We start from the raw sequence: 8,435 nt of genomic DNA on the forward strand, positions 1-8,435 counted from the left end.
CCATGCCGCACTGAACGACATTATGGCGCACTGAACAACATTATGCCGCACTGAACAACACCATGCCGCACTGAACAACACCATGCCGCACTGAACAACACCATGCCGCACTGAACAACATTATGCCGCACTGAACAACATTATGCCGCACTGAACAACACCATGCCGCACTGAACAACACCATGCCTTACTGAACAACACCATGCCGCACTGAACAACACGACGTCGCACTGAACAACACGACGCCGCACAGAACAACACGACGCCGCACAGAATAACAATACCGCACAGAACAACACAATACCGCACAAACAGTTTTAGATAATATTACGTCGCAGTCATGTGACGCGGACATGACGTCAATAGGCGGAACTCACGGCAAAATTATAATCCGTGGGCGTGGCTTGCAACAGGAAGTAGGAAAGCGGCAATTCTGGCAAACAAGACACAGCGGTTAGTAACACGATGACTAACAAGGCAAATATTTTTGTTTTCAGCTTGCAACTTGACCGTCTAGAGCGTACAAGGTAATTACAACTGTTTTTTTTTAGCCCTGAAAAGCGAGGGAGTGTGGCGTTTGGGAGGAATGTCGAACTCGGCGTCTGCTTCCAGCCACAGACGCCAAATTTCGACGATTATTTCGACTGGTCAACGGTTGTAAATTATTGCGTTGACTAAAAACTTTATTTAACTCTACTCTTAACTTTGCCGTTTCAGATATGCGGGTATTACACCGCGGAAATGACGTCAATAGGCTGAACTCTCGCCAAAATTCAAATCTGTGGGCGCAATGGCCTTGAGCGAGACACCGGATACAAACACGACGATTATCAACAGAAATATCTTTATTTTCTGCTTGCAAGTGGACCGTCTAGAGCGTACACGGTAAGTACAACTCATTGTGTTTAAAAAGATTTACGTTTGTGTAGTTTGCGTTGCGTTGTATCTGTGAATGTTGGTTGAGGCTAAATGTTAATGTTTAATTTCATTCCTTTAGGTTCCACGGTGTTTGTTGGCTGTATGTTTTCCACTGCAAGAAGAGGCTCGTATCATTGACCAGCAGGAGCTACAATGGTGAGTACCCCTTTCGTCTTCCATTTATGTTAAACACTTCCTATTTCATGTCTAACAGTACTCGATTTAACAAATAACCATAAATAAATACAGTGTGGGCAGTCACGTTAACATATGTGATTATCCTGCCTAATATGTTTATCACAAATATGTCACTAATCACTAATATGTTTATTTGTTTATCATAACACCTTTGGACCTTCAGCAATCGATTATTTCCCTTCATCTACATAGAGACAGAACGATGGTGTCTTAAACATCTCATTCATTTCACCAAATAACTTCACGCAGGTGGATAACGGCCGTCTCGGTCACGCTATGTTGCGTGATGCAGTTTTGAAGAACCAAATGCATTTATTCAAAGTCAAGCTAGTTCTATGTTTATGATGTTGTAAGTTACGGTACCGATTGAAGTTGAGTTCGAAGCCAGTGGAAAACAGCGCTGCGTTTGTGCTCTCCAGGTACAAATGTTGTGATCTCTGACTGACGACCGGGCGAGACTCGAGTAAGAGATGTCCAAACGAGCTCCGGCAGGGCGGGCCAAGGCGGAGCGAACGGACGCCCTTCAGGCCGCCAATGATGAGCTGAGAACCAAACTGATGGACGTCCAGTTAGAACTTCAGCAGGAGAAGAACAAGGTGAAAACCTCAACAGACAGACACTGCCTGCCTCCCTGCCTGCCTCCCTGCCTGCCTCCCTCCCTCCCTCCCAGTTTTCCCGATGTAGATTAGACATGCGTGTGCCATGACTGTGTCAGCCTACATCAACAAATGCACCGAGGACGTCAGCACCACTAAGAATATCATCACCCGGGGCAACCAACGACCCTGGATGACTGAGGAGGTACGTCAAACGCTACGAGCGCGGAACTCTGCCTTCAAGTCTGGCGACAAGGAGACACTGAGGACAGCGAGAGCCAACTTGAACCGTGCCATCAGGATAGCGAAGCGAGACCGCAGTCGAAAATTTCAGGATCGTTTCCACGACGTCAAAAACATCAGGAGTATGTGGCAAGGCATACGGGCGATTACAGACTACAACTCACTCTCCCCCCCCCCCCCCGGTGGGTGTAGTTGATGCTGACTTTCTAAATGGTCTAAATAACTTCTTTGGGAGGTTCGAGGCACTAAACGGCACTCCAGCAGTTAAAACTGTCCCCCATCAGGAAGAGGAGGTACTCTGCCTTGACTCCGCCGATGTGTTGAAGACCCTGAGGAGAGTCAACCCCTGTAAGGCCCCTGGCCCCGACAACATTCCTGGGCGTGTGTTCAGGGAATGTGCAAGTCATCTGGCTGGGGTCATCACAGACATTTTTAACACCTCGCTGGGCCAAGCCACAGTGCCGGCGTGCTTTAAGACTGCCTCCATCATTCCGGTGCCGAAGAAACCTCAAATCACCTCATTTAATGATTACCGGCCTGTTGCACTGACTCCGGTTATGATGAAGTGCTTCGAAAGGCTGCTTAAAGGTCACATCGTTTCCAGACTCCCCCTATTATTTGACCCGTTCCAGTTTGCCGACCGGCAAAACCGCTCCACTCAGGACGCCATCTCCTCCGTTCTTCACCTGAGCCTGGCTCACCTGGAGGAGAAGAACACCCATGTGCGGAGGCTGTTCCTGGACTTCAGCTCAGCGTTTAACACCATCATCCCACAGCATCTGGTAGGAAAATTGGAACACCTGGGCTTCAACACCCCCCTTCGCAACTGGCTGCTAGACTTCCTCAGCAACAGACCTCAGTCAGTCCGGGTCGGACAGAACACCTCTGATGTCATCACCCTCAGCACAGGCTCCCTTCAGGGCTGCGTCCTGAGCCCCCTGCTGTTCACCCTGATGACACACGACTGCGTCCTCAGGTTCACCACCAATCACATCGTGAAGTCAGCAGACGACACAACGGTGGTGGGGCTCATCAGAGACAACAACGACCTGGACTACAGAGAGGAGGTGGAGCAGCTGGTGGGCTGGTGCAGAGAAAACAGCCTGATCCTGAATGAGGAGAAGATGAAGGAGATCATCGTCGACTTCAGGAAAAAACAGCCTCACCACGCTCCACTGATCATCAACAGCTCAGCTGTGGAGGTGGTCAGCACCACCAAATTCCTGGGGGTCCACATCACAGAAGACCTCACCTGGACTATGAACACTACGGCACTGGTCAAGAGGGCACAGAAGCGCTTGTACTTCCTGCGGAGGATGAGGAGAGCCCACCTGCCCCCACCCATCATGAGGACGTTCTACAGGAGCACCATAGAGAGCATTCTGACAAGCTGTCTCTCTGTGTGGTGTGGAGGCTGCACCGCCTCCGATTGGAAGAACGTGAGGAGAGTGGTGAGGACAGCAGAGAGGATCATAGGGGCTCCTCTTCCCTCCATTCAGGACATTTCATCTCAGCGCTGCATGTCCCGTGCCCGTAACATCATCAATGACCCATCACACCCCCACCATGGACTGTTCTCCCTGCTGCCCTCTGGGAAGAGGTTTGCAGCATCCGCTGCAGGTCCACCAGGTTCTGCAACAGCTTTTTCCCTGCTGTCATCAGACTGTTGAACACTAGAACTGTTGAGCTCTAAACTGAACTCTGCATCACACATTCACAGAACTGTACTTTATGACACTACGGACCTCTATCTTGCACTATCTCGCACTACCAACTTTACTGAACTTGTATAAACCCTTTAAATAGAAGTTTAATACATGGTTTAGCATTCCTCTGCACACTCTTGAATACTGTTTTGCCTACTTGCACTATTGCATAATTATCACTGCTGCACTTTATACTTATTTTTAATATATATATATATATATATATATATATATATATATATAGTATATGTATATATATATATTTTCATAGGATATGTTACTTCTATTCAACTGCAATATCACTACTTTGTTGTAAGACGTATGCAACGGAATTTCGTTTTGTATGCACCATGTGCAGACAAGATGACAATAAAGTTTGTCTAAGTCTAAGTCTAAGTCATGTCAGGTCAGCTGTCTGGAGAGAGAGAGAAGTCAGGACCTGCGGGCGGAGCACCACCGTGCCACCGCCGCCATGACGGAACTCAAAAGCAAACTCCATGAGGAGAAGCAGAAAGAGTTAGCCATTACCAGGGAGACATTACTGCGGCAGCATGAAATGGAGCTGATGAGAGTGATCAAAATCAAAGATGGAGAGATCCAGCGACTGAATGCCTTGGTCCTCAGCCTGAGGGACGGCTCCATGGACAAGGTGATCCGCTCTATCCGTGTCTGACTATCCGCACGCCACGTCGGGCTTCGATGCGGCCGCTACCGTATTGTGTAGCTTGTCCCCAGTAAGCGTCGCGGCGCTCCGTTGCGGTCTCAACGGCCCGGTGTGGCGCAATGTCTGCTCAGGTGAGGAGGGGGGGCGCTTTGCTGGCGGAGGTGGAGGAGACGCGGCGGTGTCGGGAGACCGAGCGGTGTCGCCTCCACCAGGAGCGCGGAAGAAGCCCTGGCAGCGGCCCAGCAGGCCTGGCAGTCCCGAGCGGCCGAGCTCCGATCGGCTCATCACCAGCATCGGGAGGAGCTGAGCCGAACCAAGAGAGACTGCGAGAGGGAGATCCGCCGACTGGTAGGACTGATCAGATGCGCGGTGCGTGGCTATGTTCCCAATTTCGTTGTATACCTGCAGTGCAATGACACCTAAGGCATTCTATTCTATTCTATTTCACAAGAAGAAAATGTCCGGTTGCTCGCTTCGCTTTTGTCACAGCAAAGGTGTTCCAGTCGATTCAAGAAAAAAAATTGGCCGGTTGCTCTCTTTGTTTTTGTCACAATTCTGGCAAATGAGTTTGCCCGCCTGCCTGAGCGCTCCCCGTTTGTACATCCAGACGGATGAGATCAAGCTGAAAGACAGAGCGGTTAGTGTTTTGGATGAAGCCCTGGGGCCGGCCACGTCCACCGCCTTCAGCTGCAGACTCAGGCTGCCGAGCAGCAGATCGCTGCCCTGAGGGATTCCCAAAGGGCGGGCCTAAACTACCCTGGAAGTGGGGTCAACGCCGCTACTAGCAATCCTCTTCATTGCGTAAGCCACCTCATCACACACTTGCAGTACGCATGACTTAGTTCGTTGCTGGAGGAAGGTAGCACAAAAACAGTTTTGAACTTTGAACGAGTGCTTGTGTGTGTGTGTTGCGGGGCGTTTTCAGTCTCAGGAGGATCGGGACACGCGACGGTTTCATCTGGAAATCGCTGAGCTCAGCGCAGTCATCAGGAACCTGGAGGATCGAAACGCCCTGCTTTCTGAAGAGCGCAATGAACTGGTAATTTATTGACGGCACGCTTGAAGGTTTGCGCTACGTTTGATGCGCGCCATCCAGCGAGGCACCCATTGCGCTTGCTTATTAGTTGAGCGGCGCGTCGAGTCGGTTGCCTGGTAGATGTCTTTTATTGGGAGCCAAAGCCACGATTCCGTTCAAACCGATGCAAAAGGAATGGATACGTTCTGGCCCGCGTGTTGTGCGTCTTTCACATCCCGCACTTCATGCTTGCAGCTAAAGCGACTGAGAGAAACAGAAAGCCAGTTTCTGCCACTCCTGTACAAAAACAAACGCCTGAGCAGGAAGAATGAAGAACTCTCGCTGGTGCTGTGTCGCCTTGAAAACAAAGTGCGCTTTGTCACCCAGGAGAACGAGGAGATGGCAAGCTTGGTAAGTCGACGCGGACAACGGCGGCGTGCCAACAGAGTCCACTGCATTTGTGTTCCACAGAGAAGGCCTAGTTCGCTCAATGACCTGGACCGCGGTTGCGGCCAGCAGGACGGTGAAATGGAGTTCCTTCAAGTTGTGGAGCAGCGGCACATCATCGACGACTTGTCCAAGGTCTTCAGGCAGGCGACTCGGTGCACGTACGGCAGCGCCACGCTCGCTCGCTGTCGCCAGGAAACCTTTTCCGTCCAAAGCTTGGCCGGCGGCCGCCATCCAAAAAATTGGCCCCTTAAATTCCGACCTTTCAAGCAGGAGCATTGTGCGCACGCGTTTGAACACGCTTTAGACTTGTTTTGCCGTTTTCAGCAGCTCAAAGCTCCCGTTTTGTCAGCGCCTTTGCCACTCGCTGTGCGCTGAAAACGACGGACTTGCCCGGCTGCTCAGCCCGTCAACCATGAGCCGCGAGCGCGACATCATTGTCCGTAGGCAGCTAGTGGCAAAATGCACCCTGTTAGAGTTGCGCTCGCTCCAACTTATTTTGCAAGAACCACACGGGAGACAAGTAAGTTCTTTTGGACACCTGCAGGTGGAGAGTCCATCCGTTGTACGAATGAAGTCTGACTCTCGGCTCCTGCACGAGCATTTTAATTAAGAGAAACAGGGTGGGTGTAAGAGTGGATTGAATAGAGGAAGCCCTTGACCTCTAGTCAAAACATAGCAAGGGGTGTTTTACGACTTTGTGTAGGAAGGGATAAGCGATAGGGATAAATAAGGGATAAATAATATTATTTATTACAGGTTGCAGTCAAAGTCAAAGCAACATAATGATACGATAAAGATAATCTGGAAAACCCTGACACACCCTGTAGTTGTCACTTTTGGAAAAGACGAGCGTCCCTCCAATCATCGCCGGTGACGTGTTTTTCAGGCTCTGGAGACAGGAGCTCATGTCAGAAATGTCATTGTGAGTCGCGTTTGTTTCTGCGCCGGAGCCGTTCGTTCCCTTTGCATCCAAAGAATCTCAAAGGCGGATTATTTGTGTCGACAGGAGAGAGATTTGCTGCTACGATACCGACGTCGAGAATCTCTGAGGAGGAACAAAGCGTGAGGTCCTGCAAGGTGAGTCTGTTTGTTTGCGGCTGCTTGGTGTTGCGCAAGATGAAATGGCCTTTTTCTCGCTATCGTTCCTCTCGTCGATTCATCGTGAGGTGTCGCTTCAGTTTGTTCAGAGAGATGTTTGCTTCCGCGCCCGCAGGTCATCGAAACATTTTACGGCTACGACGAAGACGTGTTGGTGGACTCGGACGGATCGTCCTTGTCTTTTCACACCGACAGAACCCCCGACACGGAACCCGAAGAGGTAGCCCGCCATTTCTGCCAGCGTATTGGCACCAAACATTCCTCTTCAGCCTGGAATCGGACTCGTCTTTGCGTCGCGGGTGCTTTGTCGCCGGTCTGACTGATTCTGGTACTAGTGCTGTGTTGCATTGGTGTGTGCATGAAGAGGCGGAGCTTCGCTACCGCCAGCTGACGCAAGAATATCAAGCGCTGCAACGAGCCTACGCTCTGCTAGCCCAGACCAGCGAAGGGGACTACGACGCCGAGAAGGAGATCGAGGTGGCGCCCCTTCCCGCAACCCCCGGCCGGGTCGCAGCCTCCCCGTTCTCACCCAGCCTCGGGTGTTCTCTGGTCTGAAAGGAGGAGGAGGAGCCTCCCTCCTCCTCCTTTCAGACCAGAGAAAAGCTGATGGTAGAAATGGGTCACTATCAAAGCAGAGTAGCAGATCTGGAGTCAGCGCTGAAGCAACAAGGACAGGTAAGCTCATCAATGAGCACACCTTTTTCTCAGACAAAATAGCTACATTCTTCAGTCACTCATTCGTCTGGCATTACTGGACCAACCCCCCCCCGAATGTGGCTGGGAAAATGCGGAGAAAAGCAAATGTCATTTTCCAGTCAACCAAAGAATTTGTGGATGAAAATGACACAACATTCCAAAGCTGTCCACGCGTTTGTCTCTTCTAGAATGTCAAGTGGGTGGAGGAGAAGCAGCTGCTGCGTCAGAGCAATCAGCAGTTGGCCGAAAAGGTGACGGAAAGAAAGGCGCTGGGCGGAGTCGCTTGGCGTCACACCCGTCGGGAAGCCCCGCAGATGAGGTCTGACTGTCTTTTCAGGTCAGGCGGATGGAGGCGGAAGAAGCGCGTCTGAAAGAGCACATCCAGGATATCCGAGACCAAAACGAACTGCTTGAGTTCCGCATCCTGGAGCTGGAGGTGGGAAGACTCGCACAAGCGTGTTGAGGCCAGAGATGTGACGGACGGACGGACGGACGGACGGATGCATGCCTCTGCCTTTCAGGAGAGGGAGTGGCGCTCCCCCGTCTTGAAGTTTCTGCAAGTCCGTTTCCCAGACGGCCTCAGCCCTTTGCAGATCTACTGCGAGGCCGAGGGCGTGAGCGTACGTAAGGCGTCCCTCGCAACCCTAACCTTAACCCGAGGTCCCAGAACACCTTACATTGCTCCTTGCGCCTTTCCCCCGGACATCGTCATCAGTGATCTGATGAAGAAGCTGGACATCCTGGGCTATAACGCCGTAAGTGTATGTCGAACTCCTTATGTTCGCACTCCACGAGACTCGGCGGCTCAAATGTGACTTTTGGAAGGCTTTGCGCTGAAAGAAGCTTGTTGA

General features: G+C 51.1%; 1 long non-coding RNA gene across 1 annotated transcript; it reads left to right on the forward strand.

The window, feature by feature from the left end:
• The first annotated feature begins 6,794 nt into the window (after window positions 1-6,794).
• On the forward strand, window positions 6,795-7,408 carry LOC148390168 (uncharacterized). Its single transcript, XR_015861876.1, has 3 exons — window positions 6,795-6,867; window positions 7,004-7,108; window positions 7,253-7,408. It is a non-coding gene; the product is annotated as an uncharacterized LOC148390168 (long non-coding RNA).
• The last annotated feature ends 1,027 nt before the right edge of the window (window positions 7,409-8,435 follow it).

The sequence above is a fragment of the Syngnathus floridae genome, chromosome 12 (genome assembly GCF_059516105.1).
Source record: "Syngnathus floridae isolate MCC-2025c chromosome 12, RoL_Sflo_1.0, whole genome shotgun sequence".
In the NCBI taxonomy this organism is placed as follows: Eukaryota; Metazoa; Chordata; class Actinopteri; order Syngnathiformes; family Syngnathidae; genus Syngnathus; species Syngnathus floridae.